This window comes from Ovis canadensis, chromosome 2 (genome assembly GCF_042477335.2).
Source record: "Ovis canadensis isolate MfBH-ARS-UI-01 breed Bighorn chromosome 2, ARS-UI_OviCan_v2, whole genome shotgun sequence".
Lineage (NCBI taxonomy): Eukaryota > Metazoa > Chordata > Mammalia > Artiodactyla > Bovidae > Ovis > Ovis canadensis.
This window is the reverse complement of record NC_091246.1, coordinates 34,396,521-34,412,065: the sequence shown is the minus strand read 5'-3', so window position 1 is coordinate 34,412,065 and position 15,545 is coordinate 34,396,521. Positions and strand designations below refer to the sequence as shown.

The 15,545-nt window shown below is 39.3% G+C and overlaps 1 pseudogene; it reads left to right on the top strand.

Moving 5' to 3' along the window:
• Positions 1-6,126: 6,126 nt before the first annotated feature.
• On the top strand, positions 6,127-6,656 carry LOC138432324 (large ribosomal subunit protein eL31-like; annotated as a pseudogene).
• The last annotated feature ends 8,889 nt before the right edge of the window (positions 6,657-15,545 follow it).

The following is a 15,545-nucleotide window of genomic DNA, read 5'->3' as shown; positions in this document are numbered from 1 at the left end:
CTGATTCTATAGCTCCACAATAACATGGTCAACAGGAAGTAATGCGGCAAAGAAGCTGACAAGTGATCTCAGATCCCGCAAGAGATGTACTAATATTTGCCAAGTTACTTTGCTTTGCCAGCACTTTCAACTCTCATTTGGAGTTCTAACAGAAATACAAATTCTGTCAATTGCTCTGGTATTATGAAGAAAAAGCATTACAAATATAAAGGGGGTGGTAGGCTCTTTTGGTGTGTGTGTATTAATGGGTTCTTACATTACTCTTAATATGTATGACTGTCTCTCTCCCTCTGGTATGAGCAGGGAAATGCTGAAGATCCTCATAAATATACAAACAAAGTGTCAAAATTAAATGAGTTTTATAAAAAGATAATTTTATTTTTAAAATAAAAAGAAAGTGATTCCTGGTTCCAACCATGACAGAATTATAAGTATCAGACTTACCCTCACAGGGTAACAACATAGAGAAATTGTTTTGGACTCTAAATGTCAGAGAGCTTCAAAGATGTGAAATGCATGAGGTAAATTCTTCATTCTCTGTAGCTTTTGATTTGGAAACACTTTCCAAATTATACCACAAAGACAAGATCAAATAAAGAACAGAAGTCTCACCAGGCATAGGAAACTAAATTCCACAATTGCTTAGGTAGCTGGGATTTGTAGAGGGCAAAGTACCAAAGAGGAGGGATTTAACAAGAGAAAGGACTCCCCAACATCGGTAGGATTCTCCTTAAGTCTTTGACTGAATATTAAACTGCAGAAGTTTAGGCCAGTCTTCATGTATCCTGGTAGAAAATAGCTAGGGAGGGAAGAGGTGCCTGGAGCTAATAGTGATTCTATATTAGACAGGTCTGAGATATGGAACTCTGACCAGCCAGAATGGATAAACCTCACAAACCACCATGAATGGTAGTTGAGATCTGAGAATGGCAATGCTTTAGGAGGAAAACTACATTAACCTTAGATTAAGGACAACACTAGACCTATCCTAACAAAGGCTAAAACAAAATTGGACAAGGTCTAACTGATGTGCGAAAAAATTAACTCCAAGGAAGGTAAAAGTTCAATAGTCTTTAGAGGAGAAAAATAAAATCAAAGCTCTCAGCAATGTGGCATCTACAATGATCAGCATACAATAAAAATTATAACACATTAATAGAAATACATGTGAGCTATAATCAAAAATAATTAATAAAATGGACCTAGAGATGATACTAGGAAATTTGGAAAACTCAACAGTGGCCACAGGACTGGAAAAGGTCAGTTTTCAATCCAATCCCAAAGAAAGACAATGCCAAAGAATGCTCAAACTACCGCACAATTGCACTCATCTCACACACTAGTAGAGTAATGCTCAAAATTCTCCAAGCCAGGCTTCAGCAATACGCGGACTGTGAACTTCCAGATGTTCAAGCTGGATTTAGAAAAGGCAGAGGAACCAGAGATCAAATTGCAACATCCAGTGGATCATCAATAAAACAAGAGAGCTCCAGAAAAACATCTTCTTCTGCTTTATTTACTATGCCAAGGCCTTTGACTGTGGAATACAACAAACTGTGGAAAATTCTGAAAGAGATAGGAATACCAGACCACCTGACTTGTCTCCTGGGAAATCTGTATGCAGATCAGGAAGCAGCAGTTAGAACTGGACATGGAACAATAGACTGGTTCCAAATTGGGAAAGGAGTACGTCAAGGCTGTATATTGTCACCCTACTGATTTAACTTCTATGCATAATACATCATGAGAAACACTGGGCTGGATGAAGCACAAGTTGAAATCAAGATTGCTGGGAGAAATATCAAAAACCTCAGATATGCAGATAATACCACCCTCATGGCAGAAAGTAAAGAAGAACTAAAGAGCCTCTTGATGAAAGTGAAAGAGGAGATTTTAAAAGTTGGCTTAAAGTTCAACATTCAGAAAACTAAGACCATGGCATCTGGTCCCATCACTTCATGGCAAATAGATGGGTAAACAATGGAAACAGTGGCAGACTTTACTTTTTTGGGCTCCAAACTCACTGCAAATGGTGACTGCAGCCATGAAATTAAAAGACCCTTATTCCTTCGAAGAAAAGTTATCATCAACCTAGACAGCATATTAAAAAGCAGAGATATTACTTTGTCAACAAAGGTCTGTCTAGTCAAAGCTATGGTTTCTCCAGTACTCATGTACTGATGTGAGAGTTAGACTATAAAGAAAGCTGAGCACCAGAAGAATTGATGCTTTTGAACTGTGGTGTTGGAGAAGACTCTTGAGAGTCCCTCAGACTGCAAGGAGAGCCAACCAGTCCATCCTAAAGGAAATCAGTCCTGAATATTCACTGGAAGGACTGATGCTGAAGCTGAAACCCCAACACTTTGGCCACCTGATACAAAGAGCTGACTCATTGGAAAAGACCCTGATGCTGGGAACGATTGGAGAAGGGGACAACAGAGGATGAGATGGTTGGATGGCATCACTGACTCAATGGACATGGGTTTGGGTAAACTCCAGGAGCTGGTGATGGACAGGGAAGCCTGGTGTGCTGCAGTCCTTGGGGTCGCAACCAGCCGGACACGACTGAGCCACTGAACTGAACTGAGAGATGATATGGGACTTCCCCAGTGGCTCAGCGGTAAAGAATCCGCCCGCAGTGCAGGAATTGCAGGAAATGCAGTTTAGACCCCCTGGGTCAGGAAGATCCCTGGAGCAGGGCATGGCAACCCACTTCAATAGGCATGCTGAGATGATATAGATGTTAAAGTTACCATAAAAAGACTTTATAACAGTTATTAGAGATACTTTCTTTGATTCAAAGGAAAAGATGGACGTAATGATCAAAGAGATGAAGAAAGCTCAGCAGAGAAAAAGAAACCATAAAATAATTTCAGGTAAAATCAAAAACTGCAAAATGCAATAGCTGAAATGAAAATTTTACTGGGTAAACTAACAAAAGAGTATATATTGCAAAAGAAAATATCAGTGAATATTAGTATGAGCCAGAAGACAATGACAAGAAATCTTTAAAGTACTAGAAGGAAAAGGAGAGACTGTTGACCTAGAATTCTATATCAGCTGAAAATATCCTCTATAAATAATAGAAAAAAGAATGATAAAAACAATTGCCAAGAGAATTTTCCCCTGAAGAAAGAAATATAACAGAAAGATTTTTGTGCTGAAGGGAAATGATATCAGATAGAAACAGAAACCAAAATGAAGGGTTATAGCATGTCAGGAAGCATGTATATGCAAGTAACTAGAAAGTATTGTTCTCATTTTTTAAATATAATTTACTATTCAAAGTGCATAAAAATGTATGATAGGGTTTATAAAGTGCAGAGGTAAAATGAAAGATAACAAATAGCACTAAAAATGGGACAAATCAATTAAAACATGCCATAGTAAGTTTTTTTATATTATACTTAAAGAAATATGCTAATTCAAGGTAGACTATGGTGATATAAGGATGTATATTGTAATCCCTATGGCAATCACTAAAATGGCTAAGAATCAGCAGGTAAGTTAAGATAGAATATTGTTTTAAATACTTCATTAATTAAAGAAGTCAGACATGATGAAAAGAGGACCAGAAAACAAAAAAGGCAATGGTGATCTTAAATTCAAACATAGTAACTATTTCAACTGTGAGTGGACTACAACTACAATTAAAAGGTAAAGATCACTGAACTAGACAAGTAAAAATATACCCTTTTGAACTCAGAGTTCCAAACAATAGCAAGGAGAGATAAGAAAGCCTTCCTTAGCAATCAATGCAAAGAAATAGAGGAAAACAACAAGATGGGAAAGACTAGAGATCTCTTCAAGAAAAATAGAGATACCAAGGGAACATTTCATACAAAGATAGGCACAAAAAAGGGCAGAAATGGTATGAACTTAACAGAAGCAAAATATTTTAACCAAGAGGTGGCAAGAATACACAGAAGAACTGTACAAAAAAGATATTCACGACCAAGATAATCTCAATGGTGTGATCACTCACCTAGAGCCAGACAACCTGGAATGTGAAGTCAAGTGGGCCTTTGGAAGCATCACTACGAACAAAGCTAGCGGAGGTGATGGGATTCCAACAGAGCTATTTCGAATCCTAAAAGTTGATGCTGTGAAAGTGCTGCACTCAATATGCCAGCAAGTTTGGAAAACTCAGCAGTGGCCACAGGACTGGAAAAGGTCCATTTTCATTCCAATCCCAAAGAAAGGCAATGCCAAAGAATGCTCAAACTACTGCACAATTGCACTCGTCTCATACACTAGTAAAGTAATGCTCAAAATTCTCCAAGCCAGGCTTCAGCAATACATGAACTGTGAACTTCCAGATGATCAGGCTGGATTTAGAAAAGGCAGAGGAACCAGCAAATTGCCAACATCCACTGGATCATCAAAAAAGCAAGAGAGTTCCAGAAAAATATCTATTTCTTCCTATTGACTATGTCAAAGCCTTTGACTGTGTGGATCACAACAAACTGTGGAAAATTCTGAAAGAGATGGGAATACCAGACCACATGACCTTCCTCTTGTGAAACCTGTAGGTAGGTCAGGAAACAACAGTTAGAACTGGACATGGAACAACAGACTGGTTCCAAATAGGAAAAGGAGTACGTCAAGGCTGTATATTGTCATCCTATTGATTTAATTTATATGCAGAGTACATCATGAGAAACACTGGGCTGGATGAAGCACAAGCTGGAATCAAGATTTCTGGGAGAAATATCAATAACCTCAGATATGCAGAACACCACCATTATGGCAGAAAGTGAAGAAGAACTAAAGAGCCTCTTGATAAAAGTGAAGGAGGAGTTTTAAAAAGTTGGCTTTAAGTTCAACATTCAGAAAACTAAGATCAGGGCATCTGGTCCCACCATTTTATGGCAAATAGATGGGGAAACAGTGGAAACAATGACAGATTTTATTTTTTTAGGCTCAAAACTCACTGCAGATGGTGATTCCAGTCATGAAATTAAAAGGCACTTGCTCCTTGGAAGGGAATTTATGACCAACCTAGACAGCATATTAAAAAAGGGAGACATTGATTTGCCAACAAATGTCTGTCTAGTCAAGGCTATGGTTTTTCCAGCAGTCATGTATGGATGTGAGTGTCGGACTATAAAGAAGGCTGAGCACTGAAGTATTGATGGTTTTGAACTGTGGTGCTGGAGAAGACTCTTGAGAGTCCCTTGGACTGCAAGGAGATCCAACCAGTCCATTCTGAAGGAGATCAGTCCTGGGTATTCATTGGAAGGACTGATGTTGAAGCTGAAACTCCAATACTCTGGCCACCTGAGGCAAAGAGCTGACTCTTTGGAAAAGACCCTGATGCTGGGAAAGACTGAGAGCAGAAGGAGAAAGGGACAACAGAGGATGAGACGATTGGATGGCATCACCAACTCAATGGACATGAGTTGGGTAAACTCTGGGAGTTGCTGATGGACATGCTGGCATGCTGTGGTGCATGGGGTCGCAAAGAGTTGGACACAACTGAACAACTGAACTGAACTGAAAAAGCGTACGTTAATATGTTGTTTTCAAGAAATGGACTTCAAGTATAGATACATGTTAAAAAAATAAATGAAAGATTGGAAAATTATACCATGCAAATAACTAATCAGAAGAATGCTAGTGGGGCTACACAAGAAGTAGAATTCATAACAAGAAGTAATAGCAGCAATAAGGGCTTCCCAGATGACACTGGTTGTAAAGAACCCACCTGCCAATGCAGGAGATATAAGAGACGTGGGTTCAATCCCTGGGTTAAGAAGATCTCCTGGAGTGGGGCATGGTAACCTATGTCAGTATTCTTGCCTGGAGAATTTCATGGAGAGAGGAGCCTGTGGGCTACAGTCCATGGAGTCACAAAGAGTCGGGCATGACTGAAGAGACTTAGCACACAACAGAGTAAAGATAAGCATTTCATAATGATGCAATAACAATTTATTAAGAAAGGATAACAATCCTAAATGTGTTTTCATCTAATACAAAGCTTAAATATACTCAGTGCAAAAAACTGACAGAGCTAATCTGGAAAGAGACAAATTCTAATTAAAAATGGAGATTTTAACTTTTCTATTCCAGTACTTGATTAAAACAAATGCATTTAAAAACGCTTTCCAATAAGAGCCCAGCAGAATGGCTCCCTCAAAGAAAGGTGGCAAGAAGAAGGGCTGGTTCGCCATCAGCGAGGTGGTGGCCAGAGAATATACTATCAGCATTCACAAGCACATCTATGGAATGAGTTTCAAGAAGTGTTCCCCTCAGGCACTCAGAGAAATCTGGAAATTTGCCATGAAGGAGATGGGAACTCCAGATGTACACACTGACACTAGACTTAATAAAGCTATCTGGGCCAAGGAATAAGGAATGTCCCATATCACACTGATGTGTGATTGTCCAGAAAATGTAATGAAGATGAAGATTCACCAAAGAAGCGCTTTATGTTGATTGCCTACGTACCTGTCGTCACTTTCAAAAAGCTACAGGCAGTGAATATGGATGAGAACCAACTGTTATTGTCAAATAAGGTTGTAGAATCACAAAAATTAATAAATAAAGACTTGAATAAGATTATTAGCCAATTTAACTTACTGATATTTATAGAACACTACACATACCAACTGTGGAATTCACGTATTTTCCAAGCACATGTGGAATGTTTATGAAATAGATCAGCTGCTGGGCCATGAAAGATCTCAGTCCACTTCAAAGAACTGGATTCATACAAAGCATGCTGCTGCTGCTTAGTCACTTCAAATGAGTCCAACCCTCTGCGGCCCCATGGACCACGGCCCGTCAGGCTCCTCTGTCCATGGGATTCTCTAGACAAGAATACTGGAGTGGGTTGCCGTTTCCCTCTCCAATGGTTAAGTAAGAAGTGAGTGAAGTGGAGTCGCTCAGCCATGTCCAACTCCTTGCGACCCCATGGACTCTAGCCTACCAGGCTCCTCCATCCATGGGATTTTCCAGGCAAGAGGACTGGTGTGGGTTGCCATTTCCTTCTCTGCATACAAAGCATATTTTCTAAAAACAATAAAAGTATGATACAAGGAGTCAATAGCAAAAAGATATCCTTAAACATTTGGAAGCTAAGCAACAAAGTTCTAAATAACTCATGAATCAGAAAAGAAATACCCAAGGAAATTAGAAAATATTTTGAACTGAATGATAATGGAAGCAAAATACAACAAGACTTAGAGGAATGCAGCTAAAGCAATGCTTAAACGGAAATATCTAGAAAGGACAAAAGATTTAACAGCAATGATCTGAGCTTTCATCTTAAGGAGCTAGTAAAAGAAGAGGAAATTAAAGTAAAAGGAGCAAAACAATAAAATGAAAGCAAAATAGAAATCAGTTAAGTAGAAAATAGATACAGAAGTGAGAAGAGGTCTCTTGAAAAGATTCAGTTCAGTTCAGTTCGAAATACAAACCTCTATCTGCTGCTGCTGCTGCTAAGTCGCTTCAGTCATGTCTGACTCTGTGCAACCCCATAGATGGCAGCCCAACAGGCTCCCCCGTCCCTGGGATTCTCCAGGCAAGAACACTGGAGTGGGTTGCCATTTCCTTCTCCAATGCATGAAAGTGAAAAGTGAAAGTGAAGTCACTCAGTTGTGTCCGACTCTTAGTGACCCCTTGGACTGCAGCCTACCAGGCTCCTCTGCCCATGTGATTCTCCAGACAAGAGTACTGGAATGGGATGCCAGCGCCTTCTACAAACCTCTATCTAGATGTATCAATAAAAAATAAGGAAAACACGAATTACCAAATTTCACTTATGAAAGAAAGAAAGGACATCATTCCAGATTCCACATACATTTTAAAAAACAATAAAAACAATCGGGAACAACTTTATGCCAATAAATTTGACAAGCTAGTTAAATGAACAAACTCCTTGAAAGACACAATTTACTAAAATTATATAACAAATTAGAAATCAAAAACGCAATGTCACTTATACTAGGACAAAGAAATGAAATAGACATAAATCCAGCAAAATGTTTTAAGATTCTATGTTCAGGTAGTTACAGAACAATGAGAAAAGAAATTTTTAAAGCTATAAATAAATGGAAAGATATTCTATGTTCATGGATTAGAAGTCTACATTGTTAAAATTCAATTTTTCCAAATTAAATATAATTCAACATAATTCCAATCAAATCTATGTAAGTTATTCTGTAAATACTGACAAACTGGTTCTAAAGTTTGTATGGAAAGGCCAAAGGCCTGGAATAAACAACATAATACTGAAAAAAAAAAAGATTGGAGGACTGACACTACCTGATATCGAGTCTTACTATAACGGTACAGCAATCAAGATAGCATTCTATTGTCAAAATAATAGACACGCAGATCAATACAACAGGATAAAGAGTCTAGAAATAGACTGACATAAATACAATCAGCTGACCTTTGACAAAGCAAAAAAGATTCTTTGGAAATCAGATAATCTTTTCAACAAATGGTGCTAGAAAAATTAGATGTCCATGTGCTAAAACTGTGAACTTAGACTTTATACATTTCTCACAAAAAAATTACTCAATGCAGATCATAGATCTAACTGTAAAATGCAAAACAATAAAAACTCTAGAAGATGGGAAAATATATATGACTTTTTAAATATACAATATCAAAACCACAACCCCCAAAAGAAAAAAGTGATAAGTAAATTTTATTAAAATTCAAAACTTCAATTTCATTAAAATTCAAAACTCCATGAGTGACACTATTGAGATAATGAAAGAACAAACCACAGATTGTGAAAAATTATTTGCAAATGCATGTCTTACAAGAACACATAATAATCATAGAACTCATAAATCTCAACAATAAGAGAACAAAAAATACAATTAAAAATGGGCAAAAGATCTGAACAGACACCTCACCAAAGAAGATATACAGATGGTAAATAAAGCATGTGAAAAATTGTTCAACATCATTTGTAATTAGGAATTGAAACTTAAAATAACTACAGGATACAACTATACATCCATTAAAGAGTTTAATTTTTTATTAACAAAAGTATAATATGAATTGCTGGAAAAGATGTAGAGCAACAGAAACTCACCTTCATTGCTGGCAGGAATTCAAAATAGCTACTTTACAAGACAGCTTGGCAGTTTCTTTCAAAGATAAATATAATCCAACTATAAATTCCAACAATCACAACAATATAAATATAAATTACATTTATCTCATTGATTTGAAAACTTGAAGTCACACAAAAACCAGCATGTGATTGCTTGTAGCAGATCTATTCCTACTTTACAAAAATTGGGAACAACCAAGATGCTTAAACAAGTTGTTATGTCCATACAACGGACTACTATTTAGCAATAAAAAGGAATAAGTTATCAAGCTATGCTAAGACATAGATGAATTTTAAATACATTTTGCTAAGTAAAAGGAAATAGTCTGAAAAGACTACATAGTATATGATTCAATTTCTAGAACATTCTGGGAAAGACAAAACTAGAGAGAGCGTAAATAGATAGGTGGTTGCAGGTTTCCTGGAGGGGAAGGGGCAAAAGATGATTGAATACATAAAATACAAGAAAATGTTTAAGCTGGTGAAACTATTCCACATGATATTGCAATGATAGCTACATGACTCTGAATTTGTAAAAATCCATAGGGTTTTGTATAAAGAGGGAATCTTGAGCTTCCCCAGTGGCTCAGTGGTGAAGAGTCTGCCTGCCTGTGCGAGACATGACAGGAAGGATCCCACATGCCAGGGAGCAACTAAGTCCTCAACTATTGATCCTGTGCTCTACAGCCTGGGAGCTGCAACTATTGAGCCCACGTGTTGCAACTAATGAAGCCTAAGCAACCTAGAGCCTGTGTTCCACAGCAAGCAAAGCCACTGCAATGAGAAGCCCCTGTACCACAGCTAGAGTAGCTCCCCACAGCAACAAAGACCCAGCACAACCAAAAAAATAAATGAATAAAATTATTTTTTTATAAAAGAGTGAGCCTTAATGTATGAAAAAAAAAAAAAAATATATATATATATATATATATATATAATCAGGTTGTCAGAGGATACCAGGATGGAATACTGAGGGTGACAAAATGATCTGATCTGTGATAAAAATGCATGAAACAATCTCACCAAAGGGGATGGAGAGAAAATGCTGACCTAAGTCACTTTAGAAATGCAAAGTATCTTTAAGACTGAAGGCAAAAAAGAACTGTACATCAGCACTGTGTTCTAGTAGATAAAGTTGCTTACCATGGAGGTATGGGTTAACAATCCCAAAAGTACTACACGTGCGTACTGGATTGAACAATGTAAGTAATTGACTGGAAGATGGTGGCAGCCAGATTTCTCTCCCTGTTAGAATGGGAGGCTTTGCACAAACAAGAGACAGATTGATCCATGTGGCAGTCAGTTAAAGTTGATGACACCATTAGGAACTCATGTTTAGTTTAGAACAGAGACATACGCTTATATTAGAAATATTGCAGATATATACATGAGCATATATACACACATATATTGCCATACTCTGTCAGCTGAGAAGTCCTAGAATCAAAAATATCAAGCACTAAGTAGCAGTGAGCACCCTTCCTGTCCCCCAATTTCCACCACTTTATCTATTCACTAAATCCTTCAAGACACACAAGGTGCCCACCCCTTTGATCTGTAAGTATCCTGTGTACCCCCGTTTTCTCCCTTCCCATGTTCTGAGATGATCTCCTAACAGTTTTTTTTTTTTCTTTCACCTACTTGACATGAAGTTGCTCACTGTTTTGCATCATCTCTGTACATGGTTGCTAACATTGTATTCATGGTAGGAGAGGTTGTATTCAATTCCTAATTCCTATTAACTTTCAAGTTTCTCAGTCTCAATCTGAGCAGTTAACCAAATTTCTCTCCTATAAACCACATGGACTTGCTTTTCTTCTTATGAAATAAGAACAAAATCAAAAGAAATAATGCCAACAAAACTGCCACTTAAATAAGAAGAGATATGTTGTCTTTAATGACAAAATTACTCCTTCCAACAAGAATACTATGCAACATCAAAGCTGGGTCCCAGTATCTGGTAGCTTTGGCAGGTTCAGAGCCAATTCAAGCTCCTGATGCTTATTGCTTTTTCTGTACTACCTTTGAAAGCCCAAGAATGATCCAGAAGTGTTAGTGTTAGTCGACTTTTACGACTCCATGGACTGTAGCCTGCCAGGCTTCTCCATCCATGGGATTTTTCAGGCAAGAACACTGGAGTGGATTGCTCTTTCCTTCTCCAGGGGATTTTCCCAACCCACGGATCAAACCCAAGTCTCCCACTTTGCAGGCAGACTCTTTACTGTCTGAGCCACCACGGACCAGAAGAGGACAACCAAGAGGGAATCTCAAGACGTTGTGCTGAGATGGGGAGGGGAGTAAACTCACCCTTGATCTTAATGACTGCAACCATTCCTTTGAATTAAGTTTTTGTAGTTTCAGAAGAACTGGAAGACTGCCATTCCAAAGACACCTGGGCTCTTATTTATTAATCTGCATGAACCTGTGATAAACTGTTCTTTCAATTCTTAGAAATCAAGAGGGGAGTGAAAGCATGAGAAACGCTGGACTGGAAGAAACACAAGCTGGAATCAAGATTGCTGGGAGAAAAATCAATAACCTCAGATATGCAGATGACACCACCCTTATGGCAGAAAGTGAAGAGGAGCTAAAAAGCCTCTTGATGAAAGTGAAAGAGGAGAGTGAAACAGTTGGCTTAAAGCTCAACATTCAGAAAACGAAGATCATGGCATCTTGTCCCATCACTTCATGGGAAATAGATGGGGAAACAGTAGAAACAGTGTTAGACTTTATTTTGGGGGGCTCCAAAATCACTGCAAATGGTGACTGCAGCCATGAAATTAAAAGATGCTTACTCCTTGAAGCAAAGTTATGACCAACTTAGATAGTATATTCAAAAGCAGAGACATTACTTGGCCGACTAAGGTCCATCTAGCCAAGGCTATGGTTTTCCCAGTGGTCATGTATGGATGTGAGAGTTGGACTGTGAAGAAGGCTGAGCGCTGAAGAATTGATGCTTTTGAACTGTGGTGTTGGAGAAGACTCTTGAGAGTCTCTTGGACTGCAAGGAGATCCAACCAGTCCATTCTGAAGGAGATCAACCCTGGGATTTCTTTGGAAGGAATGATGCTAAAGCTGAAGCTCCAGTACTTTGGACACCTCATGTGAAGAGCTGACTCATTGGAAAAAACTCTGATGCTGGAAGGGACTGGGGGCAGGAGGAGAAGGGGACGACTGAGGATGAGATGGCTGGATGGCATCATGGACTCAATGGACGTGAGTCTGAGTGAGCTCCGGGAGATGGTGATGGACAGGGAGGCCTGGCATGCTGTGATTCATGGGGTGGCAAAGAGTTGGACACGACTGAGCAACTGAACTGAACTGAACTGACTGAGAAGAATCTAGAAGAATATTACTTCTCTGCTCTCGTTCTTCTGTTAAAACAACACCCCTATATCTCTTGGAGAAGGACAAGGCAACCCACTCCAATATTCTTGCCTAGAGGATCCTGCGGCCAGAGGAGCCTGGCGGGCTGCCATCTATGGGGTGGCACAGAGTCAGACACAACTGAAGCAAATTAGCAGCAGCAGCCTATATATCTGAGTTAAGAATAACAGCCATATTCCTACTTACAGTTGGCATACTAACATCCTAAGCAATTAGAAAGATAAGTATGAAGTGCATGGAGCATTTGAAATCACCTTCAGAGACAACGATGAACACAGAGGGAACTTGATCTAAACAGCTGATTAATGAAAAACTGAATTAACTTTTTTGACTAACAGTTTAACAAGGAGGAGCCTGGCCAGACGAGGGTTAAGAATGCATTTTTAGGTCAGAATGAGAGAGAACACTGGAGAAGAAAAAATATATTAATTGACTTAAGAGAGATATTAAGTAGATGAAGTGAATTTTTGTAGGAAAAATATACACAGACTCTCTGAAACTAGAACAGAGCATCAGCAGGCAGTATTTCTTCCAAAACAGTTGTAATACCTTTAGAGTATGAAGGTGGCCCTGAAATTCAGAATGATTTAGCTACAGGGTAAAGCTACTACATCAAAACATGCTTTGATATAGTGAACTGAAATTCTCATAGCATCTGACATATTATGATCCAAAAATGTTCTAAAAGAACAAAAAATCCCTTCTTTTATGGATCAAATGTTATCACTCTTAGCTACACCTTAGAATTCCATTAAGTCTTTTGAAGCACAAGCTGGAATTAAGATTGCCAGGAGAAATATCAATAACCTTAGATATGCAGATGACACTACCCTTATGGCAGAAAGCGAAGAAGAACTAAAGAGCTTCTAGATGAAAGTGAAAGAGAAGAATGGAAAAGTTGGCTTAAAACTCAATATCAGAAAACTAAGATGTTGACATCCAGTCCCATCACTTCCTGGCAAATAGATGGGGAAACAGTGGAAACAGTGGCAGACTTTATTTTGGGGGGCTCCAAAACCACTGCAGATGGTGACTGCAGCCATGAAATCACAAGACGCTTGCTCCTTGGAGGGAAAGTTACGACCAGACTAGACAGCATATTAAAAAGCAGAGACATTACTTTGCCAACAAAGGTCCATCTAGTCAAGGCTATGGTTTTTCCAGTAGTCATGTATGGATGTAAGAGTTGGACTATAAAGAAAGCTGAGCACTGAAGAATTGATGCTTTTGAACTGTGGGGTTGGAGAAGACTCTTGAGAGTCCCTTGGACTGCAAGGAGTTCCAACCAGTCCATCCTAAAGGAGATCCATCCTGGGTGTTCATTGGAAGGACTGATGCTGAATCTGAATCTCTAATACTTTGGCTATCTGATGCGAAGAGTTGACTCATTTGAAAAGACCCTGATGCTGGGAGGGATTGGGGGCAGGAGGAGAAGAGGACAACAGAGGATGAGATGGTTAGATGGCATCACCGACACAATGGACATGGGTTTGAGTGAGCTCCAGGAGTTGGTGATGGACAGGGAAGCCTGGAGTGCTGCAGTCCGTAGTGTCACAAAGAGTCGGACTTGGCTAAGCAACTGAGCTGAACTGAACACAAACTCTACCCATACTACTTGTATTTAATTGTTCTGGATTGTTGTCCAGCCAACAGTAATTTTTATAAGTGTCCCCAAGTAATTATTATTTGCAGTCAGGGTAGAGACGTGCTAATCTATAAATTGCAGATGTAAAGAATGATACATCTTCCCCAGGAGCACAGCACCAGCAAGATAGACCACAGGCAGATCTTTCCCTGGCTCAATTTATTTTCGATCTTTTACAGTTTGTAGTTTCATGTTCCCAATGCAAGTACACAGGCACCTGGTGGCTGGGCTGTCACTTGCATTCTAGCCTGGGACCCCACAAACATTAGGGATGGCCCAAACCTCAGTCACATTCTAGAGAGAACTGTGTACCTCCTTCAACATCAGAAGGTCCATTTGCAGTCAAAACCACTTTCAGAAGAACAAAGGAAGACATCTTGGGGTGAATCTAGAGATAGAATGCCAGGCACTTCAACTCAGGTCTGGACCTTCTGCAACCTCTTCCAAGATCTTTACTGAGACTCTTTTCTCTGGGCTTCCTGGGAAGACAAACTCCAGCTGCTTTCAGAGAGAGAAGCTGAGATTAATGAAGAGGAAGAATGTTAGTCAATCCAGGTGCAGCAGACAGCCTGGGCCACCCCACGTACCCTGACTGGGGCTCAGAATCCCTAAGGAGTTCTGTTCATCCCTATTGACCAGGTTAGTTTGTGCCATTTTTCTGGGCCTTAATTTTCTTGTCTGTGAAAGGAGACAGTCGCACCACCTTCCCAAGGCACTCCAGGATGGACAAGTGTTCCGGGGTCCATTTTTGCAGCCTAACTAAGAACCTTTCTGTGTGGGGGGTGAACAAATGGATGCGAGAGTGGTTCTGACCCTGTGTGCACAGAGGTCATGTGGCCATGGAATCCATGAGTCCTGAACATGCCACGTGATTATTTTGGCCCTCACTGGAGCATTAAGGCTACACAGCTGATGTGCTGTAATAGGGAAGGACAAATCATATTCCTTATTGGATCTGTTTATTTTACTTTGAGCGTTGTATTTTATTGCTTCTGCTACATGTTAAGAATGTTGCCTATAGCCTGAAATATACAGGATATCCCATTCTCAAGGCTCTGACATGTAAAGGTATAACACCTTTCCATTCATATGGAGATTGAAAGTTGCAAAACAAAGAATGTTTGTTTTGTTGGAGGTCTACAGGACACCATGAGCTAACCTAAATGGACAATTGCAAGAACAAACCAAGAAATTTGTCACAACCAGGCACATCCCTTCCTCCCTTTCTAGTATAAAAGAAACCTGAATTTAAACTTAGGTAAGGTGGTTCTTTGAGACACTACTAGTCCATCATCTTCTCAGTCTGCTGGCTTTCCAATTAAAGTCGCTATTCCTTGCCCCAGCAACTTATCTGTCAATTTATTGGCCTGTCACATGGTGAGTAGTATGAAGTAGAACTTGGTAACAGTGTGAGGCCCACAGAAAGACTGAATTTGG